At 30.8% G+C, this 13,096-nt stretch overlaps 1 protein-coding gene across 1 annotated transcript in view; it reads left to right on the forward strand.

Moving 5' to 3' along the window:
* LOC107454724 (heparan sulfate glucosamine 3-O-sulfotransferase 3A1) overlaps positions 1–13,096 on the forward strand; it is a 116,250-nt gene that overhangs the window by 21,297 nt on the left and 81,857 nt on the right. The gene's annotated exons all lie outside the window — the stretch shown is intronic.

Genomic DNA, 13,096 nt, shown 5'->3' on the forward strand with positions numbered 1-13,096 from the left:
TATATATATACACGAAAAAAGTGGCAGTACATATTTGTTATTACCAAGAAGATATTTGTTTCTGTTAACAGGGTTTGCGACGGCCTTGAAAATTTAAAAATGTGGTAGCGAAAATAAAACAAATGTCGATATTTTAATTTCTGTGTAACCGACCACTAAAAATTGTTTTCCAAAGAAAGTATATATGCATGAAAATTCAAGCTTTTAAACCACTTAACAATAAAATGGTGTATTAAATTAAGAATATCTACTAGCAATAACCACTACCAAAACTTTTAAAGGACCACGGAAACTGTGTATTAAGAACTTAAAAAGGATTATTCTTGTTTTCTGATCCTAAAGAAAAATTTCACATTATTAATAAATTGTGGTAGGCACTGTAGGCAGATACTACTCTAAAATATAAGAAAAATTTCATATTATTCATAAATTGTGATAGGCAGAACAATCTTGCTATTCCAAAATTCAATCCTGAAAATGAAAGATTTGTGATACCAGTTTTTTTTCATTTTAGAAAATAGAAACCATCCTTTAAAAAGGATGCAAATGGGATAACGTATTAAAAAAAATTAAAATAAAAATGTGATCTAACTATTACGGAATATAAAAACAAAAGCCAATTTTTACCTAACAAATATTATAACTTTTTTCATCAGTCTAAAAATTTTGACATTTTAGACCAGAAAAACCAAATCATTGAAAATCCTCACGTGATTGATTTGTAAGCAGAGCTACCAACTCCTTACGATTTGTGGAGAGAGAAAAATTCTAGGGTAGCGAATTTTATATTTTAATTTTGAATCCTTAGTGCAGTAAATTTGGTTATTATCCACACCACTACATGTGACTGATTCAAGCGAATTAATTTTCAATAATATTATTGGGTGTTTCCTGGCATAAATTTGCATTGGTAAAAAAAGATATTTCGTGAAATATTTTAATCTATTGTTTTTTTTTCTTTGTTTTTTTTCATGAAAAAATCTTTAGTTATTAATAATAACTGGTGCCCTTGCACCTAAAATGGCGCCAGAAAAAAAAGTAATGAAATGGAAGATAATTTTAAAAGTTTGAATGTTAGATCGAATATTATTTAATTTTATACAACATTACCTTAAATATTAATACATAGGATTCGTGAGTCTAGTGTTTTCTAACACGACAGTATGATATTGCATCTATCAAATATTTAATAATATCACTGTGATACCTGGAGATTCGTTTATAGAGAACTATCATAAAAGCTGGGCTGACATTTTTTCCCCCTTTCTGGAAAAATTCTTCTAATAGTACTAAGCTTATGTTTTAATGCATTATTCTTTGTTTAGTAATTTTGATTTAGTTGTAAGTATGAAAAGCCACCTTCTTCCAGTTCTTCTGTATGGAGGCTTTGACAATGTTGGGTAAATAAACTAAAATTCAAAAGGCGTTAGTTTAATTGGCGTCCAATCGATAAAATATTTTGCAAAAAAGCAGTAGTTTTCAGCCCTGTGTAAGTCAATGTATGATCCATGTATTCAGACTTCTTTTTATAAAATGGGAATTTTCCATACAAAATTCTATTAAAAAATTTCTTTCTTTTATTATTATTTTTTTACAACAAAAACCATTCACGGTAAGAATATAGAATTCTTTAACAGCAAAACCCAAAGTTTAAAAAAAAAAATTCCCGCAATATGCTCCCCTTAGTTGCGGAAGCACTTCAAACTCTCTGTTTGTCGTTTCGCATCAAAAGCATTTATGGAAATCATTACTTTCGAAAAAATGCCCGAACTGAATGTCGGCTTCCTCATCGGAGGTCCTCTGGGGTTAAAGAGCGAAAACAACCCAAGAGCCCTTAACAACCCCCGAATCAGTGATAAATGTTTTATCGCCCAGGGTTTTTGGTTCACTGCTCGACCTTTGAGAGATCTGGTCCTGCTCAGAGTCTGTCGTCGGCTTTTGCCGTTCGTATTTAGCTTCACCGAAGCTTTTCCTGATTTTTTTCGTTTTTTTATTCGTGATTCTAATTTTTTAGATCGAAATCTTGGCGATGTTATGATCTAATAGGAGCCACGGGAGATGACTTATTGATAAGAAGATGAGCATCAATTAATCTTCGGATTTTACTTTATCACCTCGCTAATGTGATGGGGACAACTGTTTATTATTAGGTTGTTAGCGCGATTAATTTCCCACTCTTGGGATTTGCGGTAATGGCTCTTCGGGGGGGATTTTGGGGTTTAAAAAAAATGAGGATCTTCGCCAATATTTCTTTTCATCATGATTTAGGAAATGAGTGCTTATTTTCAAAAGGTTATTTGCTAACAAAATAACGTTTACTTTTTTTATCGTTTTGAATTATTTCGTTTTACATTCACATGTAGTATAGTTTAACAATTTCTTTTATATCATAGCTGGTTTTGTTTAACAATCTTCTAGATTTATATATATATTTCAGCCACAAATTCATTAAAACCATGTTTCATTTTAATGATCATTCAATTCCATCACGATTCAGGAAATGAGTGCTTAATTTTAAAAGGCTCGTTGCTAACAAAATAACGTTCATTTTTTTTTTTTTTTTTTTTTTTTTTTTTTTTTTTTATCGTTTCAATTTATTCCGTTTTGCATTTACTTTTAGTATCGTTTCACAATTACTTTTATATCACAGCTGGTTTCATTTAATAATGTTTTAGGTTTATAAACATATTTGAGCCACAAATTCATTGAAATCATGTTTCAGTTTAATGATCATTCAATTCCATCACGATTCAGTATAAGAGTGCTTAATTTCAAAAGGCTAGTTGTTAACAATATAACGTTTACATGTTTTTACTATGGGTAATATTTTATGGGCACTATTTGATTTATGAATACATTTTTTATCGTATTTTTCACATCAATATACATAATATGAAGAAACAAAAAGTATGACGCAGTGTTATAATATGAATTTTTATTAAACTGCTAAATTAATTGAATTCAGTTTTTCTTGTGATTTTAAGAAACACAATTTGAAGTAAAAAATTTAGGGAAGAAAGTATTAGTCAGTGTTTTAATGAACTAAATTAGTTTTTTGTTGTTTAATAAAATTGCATTTTCAAAGCATTATAAAGGAGTAAAAAGTACATAAACAGGAGTTAAAATTATAAAAAAAATAAAAACAGTCGTCCATTTTAGAATAATGACAAGTGCCAACGTTGGTGTGTATAACTATGTTATATTACCTCTGTTGTATGTAACAAAACGTCCACTTTTCCATCTCTTTCTGCAGTGTTTGACAATGTTTTCTACATTATATAAGAAATTTTACTTAGTATGTTTTTAACGTTTACAGTAACGCTAACGATATTTTCTACTCCTCAGCGATTAAGCTTTTTCTACATATTTGCTGTGAAACTCGTAAAGGTAAATTGAAATTGATGCTGAAGCATGAATCAATAGCGCTGCATATAATCTCTTTGCTACTCAGTCCTGCCAACGTAAGAAAAAATTAAATCTTCAAGAAAAAATAAAATATTGAAGTAAATCTTCAAGATCATCGTTGTGACGAGATAATATCATTGTGTTGAATTAGCATCATTGGCACAAAGCTTTTTCTCTCACGTATCATAAACCTTCTTTAACGTGTTTGTATATAAACCCTTATAGAGTATTACTTCTGAACTCGTATTACGACTGGCTTTTTAATCATCTTCATACCGTGAATGGACTAAACCAACGCCTCGTATATCTGAAAGCCTCCACACGGTTTTTTAGAAGTAGTCCGATCAGACCACTATGAAGGATATCCACTTATCGAACGAGTCATTTAATTCAGAATATATGCAAAATAAGAAAGTGGTAGCACATATATGACTAAAAATTAATTTTATTTATGAATATTATTTGTTAGCCTTATATACTAGTCAACCACTACAGATTCAATTCTGAAATATATAAGATACATTTCTTTCAAGTTCTTTTAAAAAAGAATTTGGGTTCATGCGCACAACTGGTTTACTTTTGAAATAGTCTGCGCGGACTACTTATAAAAGACTGTGTGAAGGCTTCTTGATGTAAGAGGTGATGACTAAACCCCATCATAAAGCGAAAAATTCTTTTCTTTTTTAAGTAAAATATATTTTTAACAATAGTAAATAACAGAATTTTAACTCTTTTCACTTATGGATGGATGGAAATTTTACGTCTGTGAAATTTCTATCAGCTTTGTTCTATTCTATTAGACCCCATTTTTATTAGCTTTGATTATAATCTTACTGTGAAAAATTTTGTAGCTGGAAAAGAAAAATGGTTGCTGTTCAAAAGTCTTAAAACAGAAGTGTTCACACTATTGGGTCCAAACCCTGCATTTCATAGGATTAGCAAAACACTCCCGCTACGGCCTGTTGTTTTGGCTAAAGAAGTCCTGTAGATTAAGGCTCCGTAATTTTGAGTATTGCTTACAGCACTGACTGCTTTTACTTATAACCCAAACTGGTGTCCATCCACTTGAGTTGAGCTTCAATCTACCACAGGTAACAGAATCTGGGTCCTAAGTGACAGTTCTACCAATATAACTGAAAGCCTCTACACGGTATCTTATAGGTAGTCCTATCAGACCACTATGAAGGTAAACNAAAGTTGCTGTATCGGTTTGCCGATATAGGCGTTAAATCGATATGTCGCGATATATCGATTTATAGCCCAGTCCTAATTATAATATTTCAAAGTTTGTAAGTTTTGCTATGAAAAATTTTCTAAAACTTTTGTAGCTGGAAAAAAAATGTTGTTTTTCAAAAATTTTAAGACAGAAGTGTTCATATTATTAGATCCAAACCTTGTATTTCATAGGATTATCAGAACACTCCCGCTACGACCTGTTGTTGGCTAAAGAAGTCCTGTAGGTTTAGGCTCCATAATTTTGAGTATTGCTTACAGCACTGACTGCTTTTACTTATAACCCAAACTGGTGCCCATCCACTTGAGTTGAGCTTCAATCTACCACAGGTAATAGAACCTAGCCTCCGCACGGTTTTTTATAGGTAGTCCGATCAGACCACTGTGAAGGATATCCACTTACCGAACGAGTCATTTAATACAGAATATAGTTAAAATAAGAAAGTGGTAGCAAATACATGACTAAAAATTTATTTTATTTATGAATATTATTAGTTTGCCTTATTCACTTGTCAACCACTACAGATTCTATTCTCAAATATATAAGATAAATTACTCTCAAATACTTTTATAAAAGGTTTTGGGTTCATGCGCACAACTGGTTCACTTTTTAAACAGTCTGCGCGGACTACTTATAAGAGACCGCATGGAGGCTTCTTGATGTAGGAGGTGATGACCTAGGTCCTAAGTGACTGCTCAACCAACGCCTCCTATAACTGAAGGCCTCCACACGGTATCTTATAGGTAGTCCTATCAGATCACTATGAAGGTAAACTAATTTACGAAAGAGCCATTTAATAGAAAATCTAGTAAAAATAAGAGAGCAATAGCAAATATGTGTCTAATTTTTTTTAATTTTTTTTTTAAATTTATGAATATAATTGGTTTTTCTTATTTACTTGTCAACCACGACAGATTCTATTCTCAAGTATAAATCATAAATTTCTCTCAATTACTTTCAAAATAGAATTTGGTTTCTTGCGCACAGCTGGTTCACTTTTTGAATAGTCTGCGCAGACTACTTATAAAAAACCATGTAGAGGCTTTCTGAAGGAGGAGGTGATGGCTCAATGCCTTAACCGCTGTGCCATTGAGACTTATTTTAAAAAATTGCTTAGCAAAATATGTAGTCTCTTAGAGTTTCAATAATATTAGATAGGTGTTACTATAGCAGACACTCATGGTTTTGCAAACACTCGTGGAAGAAAAAAGCATTTTTATTAGAAATTATATGAAAAATATTCAGTCCCGAATATAAAGGTTAACCTTTCACAGTAATATAGCAACCTATTTTCGGAAATTCCTCCAAAAGTGTGTTAAAAAAAATTCAGTGGAACATTAAACATTAGGACCTCATTAAGAACAAGCCATAAATTCGGATCGCATTTCGTGGTAAATCTTGAGAAAGCGAAAGTTATGTGCGATTAGCCAACGCGTGCGACAAAATGAACATAAATTCTGGAATCCCCCATCCCACCTTTCTGCTTGGTTGCTAATGATTACTATTTTACGTCCTCCATACACCACCAACTCATAACGAGTCGTGATGAAAAAAAATCGTGATATAAAATATCATATTAAGCTATTTCCCGTGATTCCCTTCTCCATCATAAATTGGATGTTTTTATGATAAAAAGAATTTCTTTTCTTCTTTAGCTTGACCTTTTAAGATTATGACTTAAACTTCAGCTTAAAAATTGAAACAATATATTACAATTTTAACCTTTTTTTTGTTGACATTTATGTAAAAATAGATAAATTCATAGGCGGATTTAAAATTGTACGGAAAAATATAAATTTAAGAAAAAAAGTTTATGAGGTTGGCACAAAAACTTGGATCTACCACCATTAACAGAAATGTATCGTGCAATTTAAATGCTTATTATGAAACAACTTCATATCACAAAGTTTTTATAAAAAATCAATACATTGTGCTAAATTTTTTGATTTTAAATTTAAAAACGAGAAAAATGCAATACTTTGGACAGCTTTCCTGACAAAACTATTGGGAACATATTTTTCAGATTACGGCTGCCCCTATATTTTAAGAGTCAGAAATCTAAGTCCATCGAAAAAAAGGTATGTTTATTCGGAGAAAGGATGCTTTTGTGTCTGGTTTCGTGACTTAAAATATCGTCTGCATTAATTAATTAGTATATTTGAGGTCACCCCCTCAAACCAATAAGATTAAACCCTAGTGCGTAAAAATCCGATCATTGGATTAAAAGTTATTCAGGGTGATAATTATATACTTTTTAAGAGGCTTCTTTATTGCTTGGTCTTAATATCGTAGAGGTTTTCAGAGATATTTTACATTACATTTGTCTTTTGTTTACCGTAACGCTAACCTAGTTTTCTACTTCTTAGCGATGCGGCGATTGGTTAAGAAATTTTCGCACATGCACTGCCTTGAAGTTAAGGTAGATCGTAACGCTTTGCAAAATCTCTCAATTGTCTTTAAAAAGCAATCTATACTGATTGTTGCAAAAGTATTAAAATATCGATGCTTATTTTATTTTTATCACCACGTTTAAAACTTTCTAGTCAAACGGAAATCCTGGATAATGTTACAAAATTTGTCCTTGTTTGTCTTATTAAATTATATAAGTAGTAAACTTACTTTTTTACAAATAACAGTTTAACATCGAAGGATTTTAAACATCTAAGACCATCAGGTCATAAAAATTCACTCATCATTCGTCTTATTAAATTATATAAGTAGTAAACCTACTTTTTTCAAAAATAACACTTTAACATCGAAAGATAACATCTGAAACCCTCAGGCCATGAAAATTCACTCATCATTCTTCTTATTAAATTATATAAGTAGTAAACTGACTTTTTTTTAAAAATAACGCTTTAACATCGAAAGATTTTAAACATCTAAAACCCTCAGGTCCTAAAAATGCACTCATCATTCGTCTTATTAAATTATATAAGTAGTAAACTTACTTTCTTTTTTAAAAGTAACATCGAATGATTTGAAATACCTAAATCCCTCAGGCCATAGAAGTTTCATGAAGTGGTATCAAAAAGAAAACGAATCTCAATTATTTAATACATCTATTACCACCATTACATGTTATTATGGAAGAAAAAATATATATTTGTTTAAATATTCCTTCTACCAGACCTTAAATATTAAAATGGTATCTTAAAATAGGAAATTCCTATTAGGTCTAACTAAAATATATTACGTTACTTAAATTTTTTTAAAGGTCGGTGGGAATCCTAGAATTTTCCGCACATATATTTATCTTAAAAATATGTATATAATTATGGCCAAAATTGTATTATATATCGACTATTGCTTCATTTTTGTAACTGCTTTTAAGAACTTGTCAATATGTGGAAACCTTAAGTTAACAAATCTAAGATGTCTCTTTCAAATTCTGATGATAAATAATGTTAAGAACAAAAAATTTACACTTTTATCTCATTAATCTCATAAAAGTTTAAGCTTTAAATGTAGTTGTACGACGAGGCCATATTTCATAGCGTTCAATGACCAGAATAAATATTTTTAAATCGAAGTTAATAAAAAAAAAGAGCTAATATTTATATCAATTTCATACGATTAGCTTCTCAATATGTTATTCTTAGGCTTTATTCACACTATAACACCATCTCAAGCACCTGATAAGACAAAATAAACAAACAAAAAAGCGTATCGCAACTTGTGCAGACTCGTTCTTGGAATTTCCTAGACACGAGCTTCGCTACAGTGATCTCTTTATCTGTTTTTATTTCACAACTTTTGCAAATTAGATCAAATGAGACGTTTTATGACTGATATCTTTGATTCCAAGATAGTCGTCTTAAGAGGAAATTCCCAGCACTAAAAATAAAAATTGTCATTCGAATCATTAAAATGTTCTGTTTTTATCGAATAACTTTTATCGTTTCTTGGCGCTTGTTTAAAAGGAAATGGATAGAGATAGATGCACACAGATATAGGTTCCATTCAAAACTTTCTTCTCACTGTAATTTTATTGGGTTATTCAGGCATATTACTTAATTAAATCAGTACACTAATCAACACTGTGAGTGGAGCATACGTGCCAATTTTGGCTTACGCAAAGGATTAATTTCCTAATTGGTAGTGAAAAGACAATTGAAATACAATTGGGTACTTACCATTCGAAGTGATTATGTCAACTACCCCTGAAAATTACCACTCGCCATCTCACGTGTCAACAAAAAAAGAAGTGACGACTTCAATTAACACGTTAAATGCCAAGGTAATTTCATATGGCTTGCCCATCTGGTCACACGGTAAAAAACTACGAACTATATTTGCAATTAAGCAGATTTCGCTAGTTTTTTAAATAGCATACCTGCCAATTTTTACGCATTTGGCGTAAAATTTTATTTTCATACTTAAAATGGTAGTAAGTATATACTATTTTTTATTTTATAAACTTAATTTTTAAATGATTTGATTACCACTATTTTTTAAAAAAATTAAGCATATATATTTATCTTGTCTATCGACTTAAGGGTTGTCTGCTAATTCAAATAAGATCAAGTTACCCTGGAGACTACGAATACAATTACTTCCTAAAACTGACAAATGCAGCTTATCACGTCAGATGGAAGAGGAAAATTCAGGCAGAAAAAAACAAGGAGATGAATAAAAAATCCATTCAAGTCGAATCAATAATGACTGAAACTAATCCAAGCACTGGCGACATAACCATGGAAAATAAGGATGAAAACCTGAATACAACACCAAATACAGAAACTGACACTGACATCAATATCAACAATAATACAGAACCACCAGCTAAGAAAAGAAAAAAGAAAAAGCGAAATGCAGTCAAAACAATTGTAGATAACTCTACACTCATGTCTACAAACAGCTGTCCTTCTTCTAGCCAACATAACTCAACACATGACGTCACTATCTTGCCGACAACAAAACCTAAGGAGGATACCGACAAAGTACGGGATCCGCCCAGCAAACCTGAAATAACACTGCAAGCCAGATATATTAAGGTTTTGGTCCGGGGCCTGCCTGTGGACTTTGATACAGATGCCATCAATACAGAATTACAGAAAAACAGTATTGAAACCTTTAAAATTGTGCAGTTTAAGAAAAGAATGGGAGAGGCCTGTCGGCTCCTTCCACTTTTTCTCATAATCCTAACATCAACGGCGAATCACCAAAGAATATTCGAAGTCAACAACATACAGCAGATNTAAGTAGTAAACTAACTTTTTTTTAAAAATAACACTTTAACATCGAAAGATTTGAAATATCTAAAGCCCTCAGGCCATAAAAATGCACTCATCATTCTTCTTATTAAATTATATAAGTAGTAAACTTACTTTTTTTAAAAAATAACGCTTTAACAGCGAAAGATTTTAAACATCTAAAACCCTCAGGCCTTAAAAATTCACTCATCATTCGCCGTATTAAATTATATAAGTAGTAAACTTACTTTTTTAAAAAATAACGCTTTAACATCGAAAGATTTGAAATATCTATAACCCTCAGGTTATAAAAATTTCATGAAGTTGTATCAAAAATAAAACGAATGTCGATCATTTAATACATCTATTACCACCCCATTATATGTTATTTTGGAAGGGAGGGGGAAATATGTTAAAAAAAGAAATTCCTATTAGGTTTAACTAAAATATATTACGTCACTTAAATTTTTTTAAAGGGGTAGGAATCCTAGAATTTTCCAACACATATATTTATCTTAATATGTCTATATTAATGTGTCTAGATAAATATGTCTATATAAATAATATAAATATACGGCCAAAATTGTATTATATATCGGCAATTGTTTCATTTTTGTAACTGCTTTCAAAAACTTGTCAATATGTGGAAACCTTAAGTTAACATATCTAAGAAGTCTCTTTCAAATTCTGATGATAAATAATGTTAAGAACAAAAAAATTTACACTGTTATCTCATTAATCTCATAAAAATTTAAGCTTTAAATGTAGTTGCACGATGAGGCCATATTTCATAGCGTTCAATGACCAGAATAAATATTTTTAAATCGAAGTTCCCGTTAATAAAAAAATGAGCTAATATTTATATCAATTTCGTACGATTAGCTTCTCAATATGTTATTCTTTGGCTTTATTCACACTATAACGCCATCTCAAGCACCTGATAAGACAAAATAAACAAACAAAAAAGCGTATCGCAACTTGTGCAGACTCGTTCTTGGAATTTCCTAGACACGAGTTTCGCTAAAGTATTCTCCTTTATCTGTTTTCATTTCACAACTTTTGTAAATTAGATCAAATGAGACGTTTTATGACTGATATCTTCAATTCCAAGATAGTCGTCATTCCAAGATAGTCGTCTTTAAGAGGAAATTCCCAGCTCTGAAAATAAAGATTGTCATTCAAATCATTAAAATGTTTTGTTTTTATCGAATAACTTTTCTCGTTTGTGCCGCTTGTTTAAAAGGAAATGGATAGAGATAAATGCACACAGATATAGGTTCTATTAAAAACTTTCTTCTCACTGTGGTTTAAATTTTCTTGGGTTATTCAGTAATATTACTTGGTTAATTCAGTTCAGTTATCAACACTGTGAGTGAAGCATACATGTCAATTTTTGCTTACTCAAAGAATTACTTTCCTAATTGGTAGTGAAAAGACTATTGCAATGCAATTGGGTACTTACAACTCGAAGTGATTATGTCAACTAGCCCTGAAAATTACCACTCGCCATCTGATGAGTCAACAAAAAAAGAAGTGACGACTTCAATTAACACTTTGAATTCCAAGCCATTTTACATGGCTTGCCCGTCTAGTCACACGGTAAATAACTACAAACTATATTTTCAAATATTAAACAGACTTTGCTAGTTATTTAAATAGTGTTGCATGACTCATATAATAAAAGTGGTGGATTATATAAGCCTACAAATTATTTAGAAATAGTGGTGGTTAAAAATCTACTAAATTTAATAAATTAAACCAAGAATCACAATTAATAAACTACCACTTGAAAATAGCTATTCGCTGACCAGAGCAAGTTGGCATCTCTGTGTGTATAAAGAAAACTATTTTTGTGTGTCCTATATAGCATTAATTTCTTCATACCATTTTAGTAACGATAATAATAATAAAAAAAATAAAAAATTTATTCGAATGTTGTGTTTCTAATAATCTTGGCTTCGCTGGTGACCCCCCCCCCCCANTTTTTTTTTTTTTTTTTTTTATTTTTTTTTTTTTTTTTTTGTTTCTTTTCTTTTTTCCAAAAAAAGATTTTTTGAATAATATTACATACCTGCCAACTTTTACGCATTTGGCATAAAATTGTATTTTTATATTTAAAGTGGTAGTAAATATATAATTATTTTTCTTTTATAAACTTAATTTTTAAATGATTTTGATCACCACTATACTTAAAAAAATTAAGCATATATATTGATATGTGTTACTATCATGGTCGGAAGTTTAAGCTTTTTCAAATACAACGTATTTTCTGGCTTAAAACTTAAATTTTCATTCCATTTTAATACCACGGGAAAAAATCATAATCCTATCATAGTAGTCATAAATACTTTCGTATGGAATCAGAAACAGGATGGAATAAAAATTAAAAGCAGTAGCTTCAATTTTAGGCATGGCTAATTTGACAACCTTATTTTTGCCTTCACTTTAAATCTAATACATCCAATCTATGTTTGTTAAAAGTGTAACTATATAATTTTTAATTTGAACAAAGTCTTGGTAAATTAAATAAAGAAAACTATTATTACCCCGCCCACAATAACTGATAAAAAAAATAGTTTGGCAAACCACTTTTATCTTTTTTACCGTGATTGTCGCCACCCTGAGAATGCATATATGACTCGCCCGTCTCGAAGAGGTTAAATAATAAAAGTACATCAATGCAGATAGACTCCAAAAAACATAATCAATTTGTGAAGGAAAAATTCTATGAACATTAACATATTTCAAAGCCGTAATGTATACATTAAATGTATTTTGCCTCCCCAAATATTTTCAAATATTTCATTGTGCTTAGCTAAATTCAGTGTGTTAAACAAAATTTGGTCACATATTTTGCCCATTTATCTAACGTCCCATCAAATAATTCATGAAAAGCAAAAATATTAATAATGTAAACTTTCCAAATTTCTATACGTATATTTTTATTTCGAGAACGCAAAAGGACATTAAATTCCACGGGTTCATTAATTCACTTCAATTATCAGAAAGCATTTTGAATAGAACTCTGATAGGTCAGCGCTGTCTAAATCTGTATAGAACTTCTCCTCTGTCCATATATTTCATTGACACAAGCAGGTGGTTACTCGCGCAGTGGCACAATCGCCTGCAGGACCCTTCAGAATATTCTCATCCTTGTATCGTGTTACAACGATTAATTGGAGTGCCCGCCCAGCCTTAATGTCGTGTATATATTACGATCCACATTAGATAGACACAGGTTTTAGTGATTCTTGATTTTCAT

This window comes from Parasteatoda tepidariorum, chromosome 9 (genome assembly GCF_043381705.1).
Source record: "Parasteatoda tepidariorum isolate YZ-2023 chromosome 9, CAS_Ptep_4.0, whole genome shotgun sequence".
In the NCBI taxonomy this organism is placed as follows: domain Eukaryota; kingdom Metazoa; phylum Arthropoda; class Arachnida; order Araneae; family Theridiidae; genus Parasteatoda; species Parasteatoda tepidariorum.